A 20,904-nucleotide genomic window follows, 5' to 3' on the forward strand; every position below is an offset into this window, starting at 1 on the left:
ACATAACTGACAGATTTGAGAATAAGAAGCTGTTAGTTAACAGCCAACTTCACGTCCTCTTTATTCTTCAGTCAGTTTCGCAGGAAGCAGACCTACAGAGCATCATCCAAAGTTGCTTGCAAGCTCTCGAGCACGCCAGCATACGTCCCGTGAACTAGGATTGCCTTCTAGTTTATTTGTGCGCTACTCGCTAAGCTACCCAAGCTTGCACTTTCGCTGTGAGAACAGTTGATGCAAAACAAGGTTGACAACCCGATGTATCCTGAATTCATTCCTATTAGAACGACATGGCACTCTAGAGGCGATGGATGGCATGAAGCCCAGCACAGGTGCACATGTCCACTCTAAACCCACTCGAAAGGAGCCTGTAAAGAAGCTACTGGCCGGGGTACGCCTCTCAGTCTTACCAGGTAAAGCGAGTTAGAAGACATTTATAAATTCGCAGGGAAAGAGGGTTTAAGGGGGAGGGGAAGTGGGTATTTTGACCAAACCATGCCTAGTTCTATTTCTACACGCCTACACTATCGGGCCGTGGCCTCGCACCAGCTATTCCTTCGGGCCGTAGCCTCGCACCAACTACACCATCGGGCCGTGGCCTCGCACCAGCTATTCCTTCGGGCCGTGGCCTCGCACCAACTGCACTATTGGGCCGTGGCCTCGTACCAACTACACTAGCGGGCCGTGGCCTCGAACCAACTACACTATCCAAACGCTAATACCCACTCCTGGGCTACAGCCCCGTACCACATGCTCCTACTCTAGGTTAGGTTGAACATCGACTAATTCCGATGTTAGAACAAACATGGTACCGGAGAATAAAGAATTAACAAGTTTCTTTCGATAATCACGGCATACGCACTTTTATTCACTTATTGTTTAACTAAGACCCTGCCGCACTGTTTTAGAGCCCTAGCGCTCCGCTACGCACTCTATGATTTTTTTCGTTGCGACGCACGTCTATTCTCCCTTAATGATCTTTCCAAAGTGCCGGCGCGCTCGCCGGCGAGCCATGCGCTTTCCTCGGCCGCTCAACTTCGCCGCGAGCTTTCGCAACTTCGCCTCGGAGCTTTCGGTCTTCGCCGCCGAATTGAAGTTGAGCTCTCGACGACGGTGTTGAACAGCCGATCGACAACGCACGGTTGCAGCGGCGGCCGGTGGTTAAATTCAAATTCGCTCTTATTTGGTTAGATTAACGATAACATTCGCGGCTCCTTGCCTCTTTACTCTAGTTCTCATAATACTGATGGCTCCTTGCCTCTTACATAACTTATACAATTAATACTTATAATGTTGATGACTCCTTGCCTCTTACATAACTAATACAATTAATACTTATAATATTGATGGCTCCTTGCCTCTTACATAATAATTAATACTTTTAAACTAAGCAAACTAGTAGGTTGTCCCGCCAGCGGCTCCTTGCCGTGATTTGGCCATAAGGACGATGGCTCCTTGCCGTGAAAACTGTGGGGTGGCTGACCTCAGTAGTCGCCTCACACCCCCCCTCACTTCGAGAAAGTAACGGTAACGTCGCCTCTCGCGTTCAGCGTAACGCTGTAGTCTTGTTTCCCGTCGGACAAGTGGAAACGGGTGCGTCTGCAGCGGAACCGGCGGATTCGCGCCTCTCTCGCGATTAGTTCCACCACGTCCGAAGACAACAGTGTTCCGCGAGGAAACACCTTCCAGTCCAAAGGGGTGGAATCGGGCACGGGTTCCTTGGCGGGGCTCTCCGGCGTGACCTCAACGTCGGCACTGCGGGCGACCGTCTCGACATTGGTGTCGGGTTCCTCTTCCACCACCGAATCCAGACTGGTATCCCACCCGTCGATACCGTCGAAAAGGTCCACGATGTCATCCCACAATTCGCTCTCCGTGGGAGTCTTTCGAAACGTTAGGGAAGGGTCCTCGGTCGAACTATAAGGCTTGGGTGACGAGGACGTTACCATCGAATTCTCTTCCTCCGACCACATTTCACCCCTGTCCTTCTGGCGAATAGCAAAGGAAGCCTCTAGGGACGGCGCCTTGCTTTCGTGGCCGAACCATGCGTCCTCCAATTCCCTTCGAGAGGTTGAGTCGGGCGTCTCAGCGCGTGTAGTGGGCACGAGCGCGGGCGTCTCGTCCTCGTGGTCGGAACGGCGTTCTTCCACGAACATCTGGCAGACCGTAATCGGCGCCAGCCAAGGTTCGGGATGTCCTCCTCAAGGAGCGGCCTCGCAGCTGCGGTTATCCTTCCCGAGCTGGGAAGAACCTTTCTGGCGCTCGCGGGGCGAACGCGGCACGCGCAGCTGCGATCCTCCTGACGTCTCGGTCTCCGGACGAAACCTCTTCGTGGCCGACGTCGACGCTCCCTCGGGACTGGGTCGGCGTTGGCCCCCACTCCGGCAACGCTTGCTCCGGGTGGCTCTCTGTCGGCGATGGCGGTTGCGTCGGCGCTTTCCGCTCGGACCTTCCTCTGTGCCCCCCCATCCGCGCTTTGTGAGGCTAGAACGGGGTTTATCGTTTTCCACGGGAACTTTCGGCAGGTTGCGCAGCGTTATCAGGGGAAACTGGCTGTCCGGATCTACCTCCAGACGGTGGGTGGCGAAGCGGCGGCGGAATGCCGGTTCGTCCTCCTCGTCCTCTGTTGACGGCTCGTAAACCGTCGTTGGCCTCGGGGTCTTCGGGTCCCTTCCCGCTAAGGGTTCCGGACTGTGACTCAACAGGTCTGCTACCAAGCTGTCTGCTCGGATTCCGCTCGCCGCCTCCGTCGGTGGCGACTCCGTCGGTGGCGACTCCGTGTCCCCGGCCGACGGGGAAATTTCCTCCCCTGCCGCCTCTACCGCCCCGACCTCCTGCACTGGTGGTGAGTGCTCCCCCGTTTCGAGCGGTAGGGACTCATCGTCCATCTCGCCGGTCGCGGTTGGGGTTGCAAGTCCCGATGACCGTGCCGGGTGGGATGCAAGAGGCGGGGACGGGGGCTCTTCCGCGTACGGTGGCGAATTTCGTGCGAATGGCGCCTCTACGAACATGGTCGTGACCTCGACGGCCATCAGCATGACCATCCCGTCCAGGTTCTACATGACGTTGGTCCGGCGGGAGTATAGGGTGTGACGGAACTGGTGATGCGGCCCCTCTTGTCGCCCTCTTGCGCAGTATTCGCGCCCCTAACGGGGATCACGTGAGCGGCCTCCGGTTCCAGGCCCGGGGAAAGGCTCCGTGTCTCCGCTGCTGACGTCTCCGTCTGACGAGATGCTGATAATTTCGGGTTCCATCTGTAAATTAAACTTATTTGTAAACTTATTCTTTACTTAGTTGTTAATGCCCTATCCTCTCAGTGCGGCTCACATTTTACAAGGCCTATTCTCATTTATGTTGTTAGTGTTAATCTTATCTAAACTTTATTATAATGGTTTCGTTGGGCGACGGGTGTCGCTCTCATCATTCGCCTACTCGTGGGCATCTATGTGCCCCGGGTCTTCCCCTTCATCGCCCATCGTCTTTTGGTGGAATGGTTTCAGCTGCGAGATGTTGGCCACCCTCTTCTTATGCTCGCCCGGTTTCACCAGCCGCACAATATTGGGGGATATGAATTTGACGACCCTATAGGAGCCGTCAAACTTGAGTGCCAACTTCGCGGCGAAACCTTCAGCGGCGTTGGATAACTGGTGCTGCCTCAGCAGGACCATCTCCGCAAGTTGTAATGCCTGCCCTGGACCCTTGATGCGCGCTGGAGATTGCTGTGGACGATATCAAAAATTTCTTTAAGCCTATCCGCCTTTGTCCTAGGGTCGAGAACTGGTTGCGGACCCCGGAGTTACCTGATCGTACAGAGCTGCGTATAACCGAGGTTCCCTGCCCTGCATCAGGAAAGCGGGACTAAAGCCCGTTGAATCTGCCACGCTTGTGTTGACCGCCGTAAACTGTACTTAGAATCCTCTCTCGAAACGCGGTCTGCAGGTGTGCTGCTGTGGCTCTCCTGAGAGGGACCAATTCCACCCACTTCGAGAAAGCGTCATGGAACACCAGTAGCATCGTGTTGCCATGTCTCGACCGTGGAAGTGGCCCGACGAAGTCCGCGCAGAGTACCGCCATCGGCTCTGCCACCTGTCTCGTCAGCATGCGGCCAGCCGGTTAGAGTTGCTCACTATTGAATTTTTGGCAGTCTTCGCAACATCTCACGTATTTGGCGGCGTCGCGGAACATACCCGGCCAGTAGTACCGCTGGGCTAACCTCGACACCGTTTTTCTAACACCTTGATGTCCGGCCGTGGGAGCATCATGACATTCCCGCAGTACCCTCTGGCGTTGACTACTGCATACGCATAGTTTCCAGGGGATGTAGTCCTCATCGTCTGTCCGGTGACCCAAAATGCCTATATAACTGTCCGTTTTCCTCGGTGTAATCCGGGAACTTGGCTGGCTCTTCGGCGATTCTGGCACGCATACTCGCGACCAATTTGCAGGGGGCCTCGGCCACCACTGCTTGCTGACAGGTCTTTAGAGGATGCCTCGATAGCGCATCAGCCACGACGTTGAGCTTCCCTCGACGATAGTGGAAGTCAAATCATAGTTACCTCGGCCTTCAGCAACTTCCGGCTCGCGTACGCTATCACTCGCTCTTGTCCCTCAATCGTCTGCGTCAGCACTGCGCCGAGGCCATACTCACTCGCGTCAGTCTGCAAGACGAATTTGGCGGAAAAGTCCGGGCAAGCCAACACAGGGGCAGTCGTCAAGCTATCTTTCAATTGACGCAATGCCTCCTCCTGTTCTTGCTCCCATGCCCATTTCCTCCCCTTCCTTAAGAGCGCTGTGAGCGGCTGTACTTGAGTCGCGAAGTTAGGAACGAAGCGCCTGTACCATGACGCCATCCCGAGACACTGTCGCAGATCTTTGCAATTTGTCGGGGCCCTTTAGGTTTCGTATCGCCTCCACTTTCTCTGGACCGGTACGTATTCCTTCCCCGCAAATTACATGTCCTAGGTAGACTAACCTCTCCCGGAAGAAGCTGCACTTTTTCCTATTTAACCTGAGATTGGCCGCCCTTAGCCGGCGGAATACCTCCCTCAAATTCTCTACATGCTGTTCTTTCGTGGCTCCTATTACCACGACGTCGTCTAGGTAAGCGAACGCATGGGGCTCCATCTCCGGCCCTATTACCGTATCCAAAGCTCGCTGAAATGTCGCACACGCCGAATGTAGGCCAAATGGCATCACCCGCCATTGGAAAAGACCTTTTCCAGGGACCGTGAACGCTGTACACTCTCGACTGTCGGCTGCCATTGGTATCTGCCAGTACCCGTGCTTTAAATCCAAAGTGGAAATGAATGTGGCGTGACGCAACCGTTCCAGGATGTGATTAATACGAGGCACAGGGTAAGCATCCGGAATGGAATGTGCATTGAGTTGGCGGTAGTCGATGCACATGCGCCACTCGCCAGTCTTCTTCTTGACTAAGACGATTGGGGCGCTGTGCGGATAACGCGAAGGCTCGATGGCATTCGCCCGGATCAGCTCATCCACTTGCTCATCAATCACCCTTTGCATGGCCGGATTCTTCGGGTAATATCTCTGCTTCAATGGTTTCTCGTCTTTTAGCCGGATTCTGTGCTCCGCGATGTGCGAGACTTCCTGCAGCCCCTCGAAGTGTGCCAGTTCCGATTCCAGGAACTCCCTCAGTTCCGGATCCAGATCCGCTGGCCACTCCGCCACTTCGATGCTGTTCTCGCCCCCTCCAGGCACCGCTTCGACTCCAGATAGAGCTCCATGATCGCTCGACTCTGGCAGTCGCTCCTGGCCCCCTGTGTCCGTGTGGATTCTGGCCCTTGCTCCTCCTCCGTCCTTCCCCTGGCACGTTTCCGCCGTGCCGCTTCCGTAACCAGCGTAAATCTGCCCTTGCAGCTCTACGCGCCGCCTCTTGGGCTCTTCAATCTCTCGATCTGAGCCGGACCTCACTTCCCTTTTCACGACCTTTTCCATCGGGTGCCGAGCAGGTGCTCCGTTTCCATGACCTGGGAGGCCTTCCTTCGGTTCCCTCTTCGTATCCTCTCTCTGTAGCTGAGCAGGTGCTCCCCTTTCATGACCTGGGAGGCCTTCCTTCGGTTCCTCACTCGTTCCTGGCCCCGCGGCCGGAGTCGTCAGTGCCTCTAGGATCAGTTCCGCCTGGCCGCAGCGTATGGTAGTTCCCATTGCACGCAGGAAATCCATACCCATGATGACGTGGTCCAACATTGAGGGCATGATGAGCACGATCCGGCCACCGTCCACCTTCAGTGGGTGTCCTACTTCTGCGTTCCGCGTGTCCCGGGCGATCCTGGCCCGGGCGACGCCGTTGCCCGTTTCCCGCCTCCGCGCGGCGACAACACTCCTGACTACTTCTACCCCGGCTTCCACATACCCAAACAAATAAGACGGGGGCATTGGGACATTCCCTAGCGAAGTGCCCCTCTTGCCTGCACCTACGACACGCTCGTCGCGGATCATAACCATTCCCGGCCTCTTGGCTCATCATCCGATGGGCCACCTCTGCGTGGGTTATGGCGGGTGGGGCGGAGACCCTGTTGTCCACAACGGTCGATCCGGATCCGCTGGGAGCAGATCGGAATGGGTTGAGATGTCCCCCCGGGGACTGTGCCGCCCTCGCCCACTCTGCACTATTCGAACTCGAGACACCCTGGCTCACGGGTTGGCTTCCCGAGTATTCCGCCTTCTGCCTCATGACGGTCTCGTATTCTACATCCAGTTGAGTTAGCTGGGATAGGGTAGAGAAGTCTTGCCGTCGCACATAAAGCCTGTATTCCGGAGCGGCGTTCTCGTATATCCGGTGCAGCTCTTGCGCCGGCTCGTATCTAGCGTGATGCATAAGAGCCCTCAGCTCTATCAAATATTCCTTGAACTCTTCGCCTACGCGCTGCATACGGGACCGGATCCCGTCCTCAAGCCTCTCGAAGTAACGTGGAGGTAAGAAAAACTCCAGGAAACCCCTCCTAAACACGGACCACGGCACATCCCTTAGTCCACTGCTCAAAAACCAACGAGCAACCCTGTCGCAGAACACTTCGCTCATTGCCGCGTTGGCCGCGGTTGCTCGACGGTCTTCGTTTTTACCGAGAGCAGGAGCCTCCTCCGCACCCGAGACGGATAAACTCGGGGTAGGCGCCTGCAAACACCCGTACAACTGGGAGCTCCTAAGGTCGGGCTCCGATTTTTGACGCGACCGCCCGTCAAAGTCGGGTGGGACACCCCAGGATGGCGGCTCAAGAGTTTTAGCGTATTGAGATTCCAGCTCCCCTGAGCCCAAATCTCAGTTGAATGGCCGCCAACCTGCACGTAGGTGGACAGCCGCTTACGCAGCTCCTCCACGCGCCCTTCCTTGTCCAGACCGAACTCATGAGCGATCGCCACTAGTTCCTCCTTGCGCCGCTGGTGGATCCAGCGCACGCCTACTCCCGGATTTTGGCACTCACCTGGCTCCATTTTGAGTCTTTACTACTCCCCCTAGGTGCCCGTTTCGACTTCTCTCTCTCTCGTGGACTCTCGCTTGATTTTCGTGGTTGGTGTTTGGGCGATTCTCGTTGCGTTGATTTATGTAACTCTCTTTGGTTTGGGCAGGTTTATTTTCTTTTCATTTATATTTATTTATTTTTTTTTTTTTCGTTGTTTGTGTTTTTCCGTTTCTCTTTTTTTTTTTTTAAATTTGAACCCTTAAAAAAATAATAAAAAAAAAATCTGCACTTAATGTTCGTCTCAATATTGACCACCCGTCACTTTGGTCCGTATTTGTCTTGCCTTTGTCACTCATTATTTTATTTTCCTCATGTATTTATTCATTTATTTTTTCACTTCTGTATATATATATATATTTACTCTCTTTTTTTTTTGACACTCCACAAACAATAATAAATAGTAAATAAAATTTTTTTTTTTTTACAAATTTTATATAAATCTTTTCCTTGTTGTTGTTCACTTCACAACAAAAACTAATCCACTTGACGTTCTCCCATCTTTAAATCCTCGTTCATTTAACTCGTATTGTATTTGTCTGTTTTTATTGTTAACTCCGTATTATTTGTCATTAAACGCACCCGATCTCATTGCTTTCGCCAACTGTACTGACGAATTCAACTTTTCACCGCGAGTGAGTTGAATTCGTCCCACTGTACAGCCGCCTTAACGGCCCTTCGACGACGACGTCGACTGCGCCGCGCGATTGCGCACCCGTGTGCGAGCGTGGTCTCGGCGTCGCCCGTCTGGAGCGCGCACGCTGTTCTTTTACGACCGACCGTTATGTTTTCGTCTCCTTGCTTTGCGTGCTAGATTTTTGCAAGCATTTTCGTCGCTAAAATGCTGCACGTGTTTATTTTTCTGCCTCTGCCTAACACAGGGTATAAAAATGTTTGCTAGGGTATACTGGACTACCTAATACCCTTGATTTATACTTCACCCATATAATAGTAGTACCATATATTATTCCCTGGTCCTCCGCTAGGGTACCTACACTCTAGGGTATGCCCGACTAAAATACCCTGTATACCATTTTTTTTTTTAAAATACATATTTGGGCACGCTTGCGGGGTTTAATCCGCCGATGTGCCACGCCCCCTAAACGCCTCTAGGTCCCTGCTCGGGCGCCACTTGTAAAGAAGCTACTGGCCGGGGTACGACTCTCAGTCTTACCAGGTCCAGCGAGTTAGAAGACATTTATAAATTCGCAGGGAAAGAGGGTTTAAGATGGAGGGGAAGTGGGTATTTTGACCAAACCATGCCTAGGTCAACTACACTATCGGGGCGTGGCCTCGCACCAGCTATTCCTTCGGGCCGTGGACTCGCACCAACTGCACTATCGGGCCGTGGCCTCGTACCAACTACACAAGCGGGCCGTGGCCTCGCACCAACCACACTATCGGGCCGGGGCCTCGTACCAACTACACTAGCGGGCCGTGGCCTCGCGCCAACTACACTATCCAAACGTTAACCAGTAATACCCACTCCTGGGCTACAGCCCCGTACCACATGCTCCTACTCTAGGTTAGGTTGAACATCGACTAATTCCGATGTTAGAACAAACATGGTACCGGAGAATAAAGAATTAACAAGTTTCTTTCGATAATCACGGCATACGCACTTCACTTATTGTTTAACACTATCCTGTCGTATCTCATAAGCTAAGACCCTGCCGCACTGTTTTAGAGCCCTAGCGCTCCGCTACGCACTCTATGATTTTTCTCGTTGCGACGCACGTCTACTCACCCTTAATGATCTTTCCAAAGTGCCGGCGCGCTCGCCAGCGAGCCATGCGCTTGCCTCGGCCGCTCAACTTCGTCGCGAGCTTTCGCAACTTCGCCTCGGAGCTTTCGCTCTTCGCCGCCGAATTGAAGTTGAGCTCTCGACGACGGTGTTGAACAGCCGATCGACAACGCACGGTTGCAGCGGCGGCCGGTGGTTAAATTCAAATTCGCTCTTATTTGGTTAGATTAACGATAACATTCGCGGCTCCTTGCCTCTTTACTCTAGTACTCATAATACTGATGGCTCCTTGCCTCTTACATAACTTATACAATTAATGCTTATAATGTTGATGGCTCCTTGCCTCTTACATAACTAATACAATTAATACTTATAATATTGATGGCTCCTTGCCTCTTACATAACTAATACAATTAATACTTCTAAACTAAGCAAACTAGTAGGTTGTCCCGCCAGCGGCTCCTTGCCGTGATTTGGCTATAAGGACGATGGCTCCTTGCCGTGAAAACTGTGGGGTGGCTGACCTCAGTAGCCGCCTCACAAGCCTTCTATAAAAAGTTTAACTCCTTTGAAGCCAAGTTGAGCGTTAAGGCTCAATCTTGCAAACTTTGCTCAAAGGAGAACCATTTAGTGCGCTTGTGCCCCCGTTTTCCGTAGATGTCTGTTGGTTACATAAAACAGAAAAAACTCTGCCTGAACTGTTTCGTCATCAATTAAAAGATTGCACGATTCAACATAATTGTTTCATGTGCAAGGATTGCCACAACACACTCCTGAATAGTAGCAGCCCTCCTCCAGCCCCCGATGCAACAGTTCTTACGTCACAAAGTACCCACTCGCAATACACTTCCCCCTCCAATGTGCAGAGCTTCTTTGCTACAAACACTCAAGGTGAGCTCCTAGGCACGGCTATTATTAGCATTTGCCATTTGGGCACTTGTTACACGGAACGTGCTCTCATCTGGATTGGAAGCGACTTTCATCTCCAAACGACTGTTAAATCTTGATTATATTACTTGGACTTGGATCATATGAAATGAGTCCCTTCTAGTAAAGACTCCAATAACTCTTATCTCCCTCATAACGCTGTGTTCAAATTAGACAGCACCACCACAAACAGTCGCGTTTTGTTTAACGCCTCCAGCCCTTTCTCAAAAAGTAAAAGTTTGAACGATGCCCTTTACACAGGACCAGTTTTGCAATCCGATCCAACCATCCAGATTCTGTAATGGTGTTTCGCTATGTGTTTAACGCCGATATTACCAAATTGTATCGGCAAATCTGCGTTGACTCAAAGCACACCCCATTTTAAAGAATCCTCTACCGGCACAATGGGGGCGAGCTCTTTGATTATAAGCTTAACACCGTCACCTTTGGTGTCAACTGCGCTCCCTTCGTGGCGATTCGGGCCCTGCAGCAACTGACCATTGACGTTCGCTTACAATATCCTTTGGCGAGCGACGTCATTTCCAATTTTATGTACGTCGACGACGTGCTTGCCGGGGCACACTTTCACACGTCTCCTCCTTCGTTTCACGCAACGCATCCCGCTCCATTGTGGAAACCAGATTATGATGCACCTGATCCGGTGCAAGTTCTGGATTCAAAAACTCAGGAATCTAGTTAGACCACGATAAATTGATGTTGACTATGCATAGTTTATCGCAAGAAGTTGCAAACCCAACTCATGGGCGATTTGCCAGTCGAACGATCCACGTTCTCCCGACCGACCATGCTTACATGCGTTGGTTTCGCTGGGCCGTTCGATATCAAAAACTACACAGGTCGAGCATGCCTCATCACACATGGCTATGTATGCTTCTTTGTATGCTTCAGTACACAAACCATACATTTAGAAGCCACTTAGGACCTAACGACCGAAAAATTCCTGGCCTATTTCGCTCGATTTGTTTCTCGACGGGGGTGCCCCCAACAAATGTACTCCGACAACGGCGAAACGTTCGTTGAAGCCTCCTATTGGATCAAAAGCGTTTTTCTTTTAAGAATCTAATCTCAAGTGGACGTGTGTAATTGTATGAAGTATGACCAATCATCCCGGCCACCTTGAAAGCACTATCTTTCAAGAGACAGGTTAACAGCCAGCTTATGCACTGGCCGACTGGTGAGGCTACGCACAAGCAGACCGCTCTTTACAGTGGCCTCCCAAAGACCACCAAAACGTGGAGCCCTAGGTGGATTAAAATGAATGGTTATTTCTTCAGAAGTACATTATGATCGGATGACATCTTGAGTAAACATGAACTTCTTCAATTCGAGAAGCTAGTTGGATGCTACGACAAAATTTGTTGTGTTGTCACAATAGATGTGAGATACTGGTCCACGACGAGCAGCAATGCGCTTCAACGATTCCACAAACTTGTTCGATGAAAGATCTGACACAATTTCGATGTGAACTAACTTTACGGTCATGCAGAGATATATGGCGATATATGATTTTGTGGGATCTTAGCCATGTATTCGATGATAGGTGTATCCTGGACCGCAGAAGTCGACTTTAACGCGAGGAAATGGTTTGTCTGTGGGCAAGCGCTCAGGTGGCCGGGAACCTATGACTTGACGAAGCAGAACTGGGCGATATCTAACACAGTGCACACAGGGGCGTACAATGCTGCGCGCTCAAGCTCTTGCATCTACGATCCAGAATTGAAGCCGCTGCAGTCCGAATAATGCCATTGCTCCGGCATGGTAATTGATTACGTGTAGATGCCGAACATAGCTTTGTACAAATTGCCATTGCTTACGGACTAGTAAGGCGTGCATTTGACAAGAGGGGATATCAGCATGTTCGAGTCTACCTGCAACCTTGATAAGCTCGAATCCAGAAAAATCGTCTCGAAAATCATCATACAGGAGTAATGTCTGCTGTGAAAGCGTAACGAACCAATCGAAAACGAAGAAGAAGTACTAAATATATACAGATCTTCTTGCAGTATTGGGCCAACAAATAGCAAATCATTCAATGAATACTGGGATGATTAAATGCACGAGGCGTCAAACACGACTCGTAACTGCATTGATAAACTGCTAAGCATAAAACACAATGGTGAGGTATTTAAAAGTGTGGCTCACTAAGTCTCTGATTCGTAACTAAGGTCATATGGCCGAGAACCTCATATTCTTTCAAAAAAGTTACATATTGCGATTGAACCGCAGGTTACTGACCAAGACGCCTCTCGAGGGATAAAATACGATGACATGCAACATCGCTTGAATTACCAAGGCATGTTGGCTTTCCCTTGAAAGATAGACACACAACAATCCTGTCATTGTCCATCTTGGTTGTCCTTGAATACATATCTTCACAAAGCCGATGTTCCGGATTGATTGACTTTGGAGAGTTTTGTATAGCATCAATGTTCCACAGTAGTTGAAGATTCTTTTCAATTGACTCCTCCACAGAAAGCAAGCACTTTGATGACTGCTTAGCCGACTAATGACGATATTTGCCAGACACAACCCATCCAAACAACGTTTTCTGAAAGAGTGGCAAATTATCTCCGAGCTTGATCTGTTCAACAGTCAGGCATTCAAAAAATGCCTCCGTAGCAAGAAGAAGGTCAATCCGACCAGACCTATGGAAAGTTTCGTCCGCAAGTGGCGTAATCGCGGTGAACGGATATGTCCAAAGTGAGTACTTGTAAGATACTGAATTTATATACTAACAGAGTGTCTTAATTTAGGCCTGCTGTCAATGCATGCGGCAGCAGCGGTCATAAGCTATTGTGTTTAATTAGGGTATTTTTTACCCTTGTTACTTATGTTTGTAATATGACATTTTTTGGCGTAGGTCGCTCTTACAATCTTAAGCGACCACAAGTGCGCTATCTATTATTATGCTGCAGTCGTACACGATGGTGTGAGATTTAATTTTACCGAGGGTCAAATTTAGACTCAGTGTCACGTGTTCATGTGTGAACATTCTGCGGAAGGCCGACAAAGGTGATGGCCTGCAGTTTTTTTTGTTACAGTTATTTTTCTTATCAGGTAGACAATAATTATTACGACTAAATTTAATACAATCATTATCGAAGCATGTCCCGATACGTGGTGGAAGCTTCAACCTTTTAATTCAACATGGTGGTCTTTTAGTTCTTGAACTTTACTTAGTAGCTTTTTTAATTCCACAGAAGGTAGTACTAATCTTAGTTTCTGTATTTGAGTTTTGATGTCTACTTCCGACAAAAAATGCCCCATTTTGATCTAAAAATTGGTTTAGTCGTAGTAGTATTTTAGTAGTAGTATTTTACTCTTTGTTTCAATTTCTTTTTTCTGACGTTAGCAATTTATTTCTGTGATAAATTGATTTGTCTATTATTGCTTGAGTAACATTATGGCTTTTTGGATGAATAATTTTCCTACAACTGTAACCGGGGCTAGCCAAGTGGACAAGTGGATAATACTTGTCTTTTGTTTATGTTTTCTCAGCCCTCACAATTGACCTTAATTTTGAAATCGTATTTCAAAGGTTCCCACTGTAGTCTCAATTTTTCTTTATTCCACTTACTTCTTTGCTGTAGTGCATACAAATAATCTTTTGACCAAAACTCTTTCTTCATTCTATTAATCAGTTTCCATCTATCTAAGTTGTCTATTACTCTTGTTAGAAGATATTTTACTGATTTGGCTCCGGCCTTCCAAATACCTCCGAAGTGAGGTCCTGCGGGCGGGATATTTTTATCCCACTGGATTTTTTCATTTCTTCAATAGCTATTACAGTATTTTCTTCAGTATTTTCTACTTGTTCTTTTTTGTCGTGTGCCTGTATGCTAATAAGCGAGCACACTTAAGTAACTGTTCTTGTGGAACTTCCATCCTGTAATTTTATCTTTATTATCCCGACTTTATTGTCCTTTCCTCTATCATATAACACTCTTGTGTATGCTTTCTCTGATGCAGACGTGAATCCATGCAGCTGTATTTCAAGCTTTATGCTAGTCTGTAACCATCTTCTTCTTTCTTTTAATAATGTTAAGTTTTTGTCGCCTTTTAGGAAATCTTGATCTAGCTTCCTTGACGCACCTACGAAATTAGTTTCATATTCGTTGGACTCTACGTAAATTCCAAGGTTCACATACTCTCCTAAGAAATTTCTATAATATTCCTTAAGCTGTGTATTTCTTCTGCATTTATTTTCTGAGCGTAGAAACCGTGCCATCTCTTGTGGTCTTGATTCTCCTAACTATTTTTCATTCAATAACAATTTTCTCGCAGATTTCTGTTTCTGCAACTTCTTTAACCTCCTCTCCTATCTCCCAAAGTCTCTCCAAATCTTTATAATGCCCGGCTACCTTGCAAACTGGGCCATTTTCCGAAAAGTCCTTATTGACTTTCGGTTTTTTCTCCTCGTCCTTCAATGAGCATAGAGCACTCAACCTTTGCTCTAAATACTCCATTACGTCGGACAATTTTTGAACTTCTTTTGTTCTTTTCACATGATTTTCATATGATTGCAAAGTTTCTCTATTAAACTTGCAAATAATCATGTGGGCAAAAATTACATCAACGTCTTCTGATAAGACCGTTTTCACTGTTCAGTCCTGGCAACTCTATAAGCCTATTTAATTGTTCGGAAAATATTCTCCGTTTGTTTTCATAACGCTTGGTTAACAATTCCCAAGTCGCGTTGAAATTTTTTAAGGATCCTTTTAGCAATTGCGACACCATGCATCTTGCTTCTCCTTTTAATGCCGTTCTTAAATAGTTAAATTTAAGTGCTGGACTCAAATCCTCTCTTGATTGAACCAACTCTGTAAACAACACGGCAAAAAGATCCCACTCTTTGGAATCCCCATAAAAGGTGGGTACCTGCATTTTCGGGAGCATTGCTAGCTCCTCCGTTTTTAGTTGGTAACCCCCAATTTTCGTTTGACCACTTTCTTGAACCTGTTCTGCTAGTTCTTCTACCGTGTTCCGTACGTCGAAATCTAGCGTTTATATTTTCCTTTCAAACGTTACGTTGCTGTCAAACTGTTCTTTAAAGAATTGTATTTCTTATGGTATTTCTGCCAAAAGAAATATTATCTTTCTTTTCCTCATTCCAAACATTTTACTGTTGTTTTCCCTAATGTCCACCTGCGTTTCTTCTAAATATTTGTTCAATACATCTACCTGTCTGTCGAACTCATTGGCCCTCTTCTCCATTGCCTCTGATTTAGGCATTGTCCTATCTTGGAGAACTGGTTTCGCCCTCTTCGGATATTTTGCTAGTTAGGCCACCTGAAAGTTTTTCTTTAATTTTGCCTATAACTAAGTAGTCATGATCGACTACTCCAATTTTACACAATACGCTGTGATTGGTTTGAAACTGCTTTTTCAGTTCTCCTATTTCTTCTAACTCGCCCCCTTGACCACCCTCTATCTCTCTGATTCTTTCCACCAATTGTGACTGCTTCGTCAACAATTATATGACTTTGTCTAACAACATATTTTTAATAAAACTTATTATTTTTTTTACATAAAAGGTTCTTTTTAATTTTAATTTAAACTTTTACTTTTACTTCAATGGACTGTATTTAAAAAAATGTTTTGTTTTATTGCGAGGCGATCTAGCCGCCGTTTTCGCATGGGTGCGCTACAAGGCGCACTCTCATTTCATTGTTTATGTTGTTGCGTTTTACCTGACGCTCGATTGCGTCTATTCGTAGCCACAATGTCGTGGCTATGTGCCACGCTGGGGGCTTTTCGGGGCTTTGGCGGACGGGATTGCCAGAAGTTTTTCCTCTTCTGCCTTTCGTGCTGCTGCTGCTGCCCTGGCCGCTGGTTGCCTTGCCCAGTATTCTTCTATTGACAAGGGCTTCGGTCCTGCTTGTGGCTCTTCTGCGATGATTTTCTGTAGCGCTTGTGTTTCTAGCATTGGATCTCGCTCTCCTTTGCTGTCTGGTCTTCTGTTCGGCGCGCTGCTCTTGCTGCACTGCTCGAAGGACCAAATGAACGGATATGTCCAAAGTGAGTACTTGTAAGATACTGAATTTATTCTTACGAATCCTATGTCTTATATACTAACAGATTGTCTTAATTTAGGCCTGCTGTCAATGCATGCGGCAGCAGCGGTCATAAGCTATTGTGTTTAATTAGGGTATTTTTTACCCTTGTTACTTATGTTTCTAATATGACATTTTTTGGCGTAGGTCGCTCTTACAATCTTAAGCGACCACAAGTGCGCTATCTATTATTATGCTGCAGTCGTACACGATGGTGTGAGATTTAATTTTACCGAGGGTCAAATTTAGACTCAGTGTCACGTGTTCATGTGTAAACAGCGGTTAACCTTCAATATGGTGTGTCGATTTCCGATTTCGGCTGGTAGGCAATGTGAGACGTTATCCAGCACTGTAGGGTTACTTTAAATGGTGACAAACGAGATTTAATTCCAGTAGTTGTACATTTTAGTCGAGGACTCCACTATGCTACGGATGCATATCACGGCGTAAATGTAGCCGTTGAGCAAATTGATCCGTCATAAAATTGACTTGGGAACATGAGTCAAGCAATGCTCTGCCTTGTTTACACACACCTGATAAATCTCGCAATAGTACCTTTGCAGTATCAAGAATGATTTGTCCACCTGGGGATTGATTCATGTGCGAGTGCGTTGCAGCAGAAGTCGCTGAAAAGAACATTTGCGCTATGGATGAAGGCGTTGTAGAATATGAAAATGCGGCCGGCTGGACAAAATGTAGCAGAGTGTGATGGCAATGCTTGCAGCTTCGACAACTACTATCGGAAGGACATTGAGCCATCCGATGTCCCAATTGAAGGCAATTAATGCAAAGTCCAGCATTTTTCCTGCGGTTGTTGAAATATTCCAGGCTGAACTCAACAATTCAATCAACCTCAACATTATTCTGAGCTCCCTGAGGACATCGAGGATGCTATCGATTATTTCTTGGCGAAGATTCGAGCACCAGCCCAACTTGCGACACATTCAATAGAACCGATCAGGCCATCGTCCCCTCGAGACCAAATCCATCCGGCGGCAACCCCACTGCTGGCATTGAATAGGCGGCTACGCAAAGAGTGCGTGCGCACTGGTGACCAAAGAGTGAACAGGATTTACAGAAGGATATTCAACAGGTGCCAGAAAGTCCTTGCGGCCATAAGCAACCAGCAGCTTAACAAAAAACTTACAGACGCAAGCCTAGATGCAAGTACGGGATACAACCTCTGGCAGTTGACAAAAATCCTAAAAAAAACCTCGTCCGCAAGAGCCCCATTAAAAGAGATGATGGTTCCTGGGCATGATCGAGCTTGGAACGCGCTGAAACCTTCGCCACGCACTTAGAGGAGCGATTTAAACCTTTTGATTCCCCACACTCACCCCTGGAAGAATACATAGACAGGACCCTTGAATCACCACATCAACCTGGCCTGTCCACGGTCCATGTGACCCTCAAAGATGTCGAAACACAAATCCAAGCGCTTAAGATAAGAAAAGCCCCTGGACGAACTGACGAACTGGACAGCAGAGCGATAAAGCTGCTCCCCACCAAAGGAATACTCTTCATTGTGCTCATATTTAATACGATGTTTCGAATCGGACACTTCCCAAGGCAATGGAAAAGCGCTCTGATCGCCTTGATACCAAACCGAAAAAATCACTCACGGAAGTCGAATCTTATCGACCAATCAGCCTGCTTCCGACCCTCTCCAAAATATTCGAAAGAATATTAATGGCTAGAGTTTCGGAGCTGGGCTGCGATAAGCGCATCATACCAAGGCGTCAGTTCGGATTTCGAAGACGGCATGGGACACCGGAGCAGCTTCACCGAGTGGTTGATTTTATCCTCGACAGCTTCGAAAACTTAGAGTATTGCGTCGCAGCATTTGTTGACATCAAACAGGCGTTTGACCGAGTGTGGCACAAAGGACTCCTGTTCAAACTAAAAACTTTACTTTCCCCTCTCTGTTTTATATATTCCACAGCTACCTCATAAATAGAAGATTTGCTGTGGTAGTCGACGGCACGTTCTCTGGAGTCAAGGAAATCCTAGCTAGAGTCCCCCAGGGCAGCGTTCTTGCTCCGTGGCTCTAAACCATTTACACAGCCGACATGCCGACGGTGGACCCGACAACACTGGAGCTTCACGATAGCTTCAACCTCGCCACGTTCGCTGACGACACAGCAATCCTCTCCAAAGCCAGCTGTGTATACTAAGCCACCGACCAACTGCAAGAATACCTGCACGAATTTGAGACGTGGGCACCTAAGTGGCGAATTGCCATCAACAGGCAAAAGTCGGGATGCTGCACATTCGCGATCTGCAGAGACATAACGCCAGGAGTATTCCTCCAAGGCGAACTGCTTCTGCATAAAGACGGTCACCGCTACCTTGGAGTCCACCTTGATCGCAGGCTCACTTGGAGTAAACATATAACAACAGCATGCCACAGCTTAAGACAAAAATTCAAAACTATGGCAAAATAGAATGCTTTCTCTGAGCAACAAGGTGCTGCTGTATACTGTATACTGGCCCCAGTTTGGCGCTATGCAAGTCAAATCTTCGGCACAGCAGCAAAATCTCATTGGAGGAAAATTAGTGTCTTTCAATTCAAGGTGCTGAGACTAAGTACTGGGGCCCCCTAGTACACCCGCAACCGGGCCTTAGCAGAGACCTAATGTTTCCCTTAGTGGGTGACCTTTTAAGACAGCAGTCCACCAGCTACATGGCCCGTCTTTCTGCCCACTCCAATATATTGGCTAGAAGACTTTTCAGAAGGAAGCGACGGAGACTTCGCAGGATCCACCCCATCTACCTCCCAAACCGGGTACTTAGATAAGGAAAATATAAATCAAATAATTTAAAACTTAATAGATAATGTTATTCCAATTATTGTAAAGCCAGGATAATTAGCTAATAAAACGAGAAAAAAAAAGAAGCATTTTTTCGACTCTGTACTTGAGTTTGGGACTTTAGTATGTATACCCAACATATTGTAGTGTATCAATATAAAATATACTTTGTGACACTTTGTCGCAATAAACATAACTAAATATAAAAACCCAACCACACGTAAAAATATTAACATTCTAGCGCACTTGAAACTCGATATGCCACTTATGTGCAGACCGATAGAAGCGCATGAGAAACGCTGAGCATGCAGTTTGCCGCCAGCGCATCAGTGGTTACGCTATGTATATATCTCATGTGTATGCCTTCTGTCTTGAAACTGAGAACATTGTACAATTTTATGGTCGGAGCTGGAACAAACGATCCATGTTGGATAAGTTATTGCAAATCATAATTTCTTGCTAGGCTTGTACGCATGTATTTGTGTCGAAGAATCAGCCATACGATACAATCCGATGCTGCTTGATTGCCGAAACTGGCAATGACGTTCCAAAATAGTTGTGCAGTGAGCCCAATTTGCCAAGAGACTTATTCCACTTGTTACGTGATTGCTGGTCACATTTTCCGATGATGATGATGCTGATCATGGCTTGGGCAATATCTGATCCTGTACCCACTGACGATAATGATGAGTAAAATGCTCCCTACTGTTAAGAAAACAATTATGACTAGTAAATATGGCGCTCACCGTTGTGTGAGAGTTTTTCTACAACAAAATGCAACGAGAATGAAGCGCCGAAGCAAAAGAAGCGCTTTGCTGATCTTTTGAGAGTATAATCTCAAGTGTGCGTGTGTGGCTGGTATAAGTTATAGCAAAGTTTAAATAAGTTGCTAAGCGACACAAACTGGCTTCAATGATAATGCGCACAGAACTGATTTACTAACATAACTTAAGATTAAAGGGTCCGAGCAATTAGCAGAGTTCGAAAAAGAGCGAAACTTCGTACATGTGTGTGTGCTTATGGCATTGAATTGCATAAGTAAAAGAGAATTAGCATAATCTTGACATAATATGCATATGGCATTGCTGTTGAAACAGTTGATTGAGGTTATGCATGCATTGATACCCTAACTAATATACATATATAAGGTATATGACCAAACACTTCCAAAGCCTTATGGCGTGATTTCATAGAAGCCGCAAAAATGTGTACAACTTCATTTTACAGCCATCAAAATCTGTCCTGGTGCTTCAACCCTCCTAATGGGAAGCGGGAGTAAAGAGCTATCAGCACTCTTATCAAAAGTAGAAGCTTGCCTCAACTCAAGGCCAATCTCCCCATTATCAGAGAACCAGGCCATTTCCTAGTCGGCGGTCCTCTTATATCGATTTCGGAGCCTGAAGTTAAAGAGAGTGCAGCGTCCATCCTTAATCAGCAGTTCTGATGCACAAAAGAAACAAATGGCAACATCCAACGAGAAACCACTCAAAACGGCGATAAGGTTGAGGCCCGTGGCTAAACTCATCCACCTTCCTACTGACTCCGATGCCACCATTCCGTAGATACAGACCTCCCAACAAACACCAGTATTTTCCTTTGTGTCTACAATGTCACATTTTTAAAGCCTCTTGCTTCCTACTTCAGCGACATGGTTCCTCGCCCACAACCCCGTGGAGTGGGGTCGTATCGATGTCAGGTCTGCCGTAAAGTGCACACACTGCGGAAATTCCAAAGCTTCCTGAGCCTGAGCTCTGAGAAACGTCTCCTCATCAACGCTCCTCATGTCGCAGCAATGACCGCTGCTGGTCCTCGACGCACCCAACCGCCGCCAGCTAGTATTCCTCGGCGCTAACTACAACGCTGTGATCACT

This window comes from Drosophila montana, unplaced genomic scaffold (assembly GCF_035044405.1).
Source record: "Drosophila montana isolate Dmon_TW-CO22-7 unplaced genomic scaffold, ASM3504440v1 contig_599_1, whole genome shotgun sequence".
NCBI classification, from domain to species: Eukaryota; Metazoa; Arthropoda; class Insecta; order Diptera; family Drosophilidae; genus Drosophila; species Drosophila montana.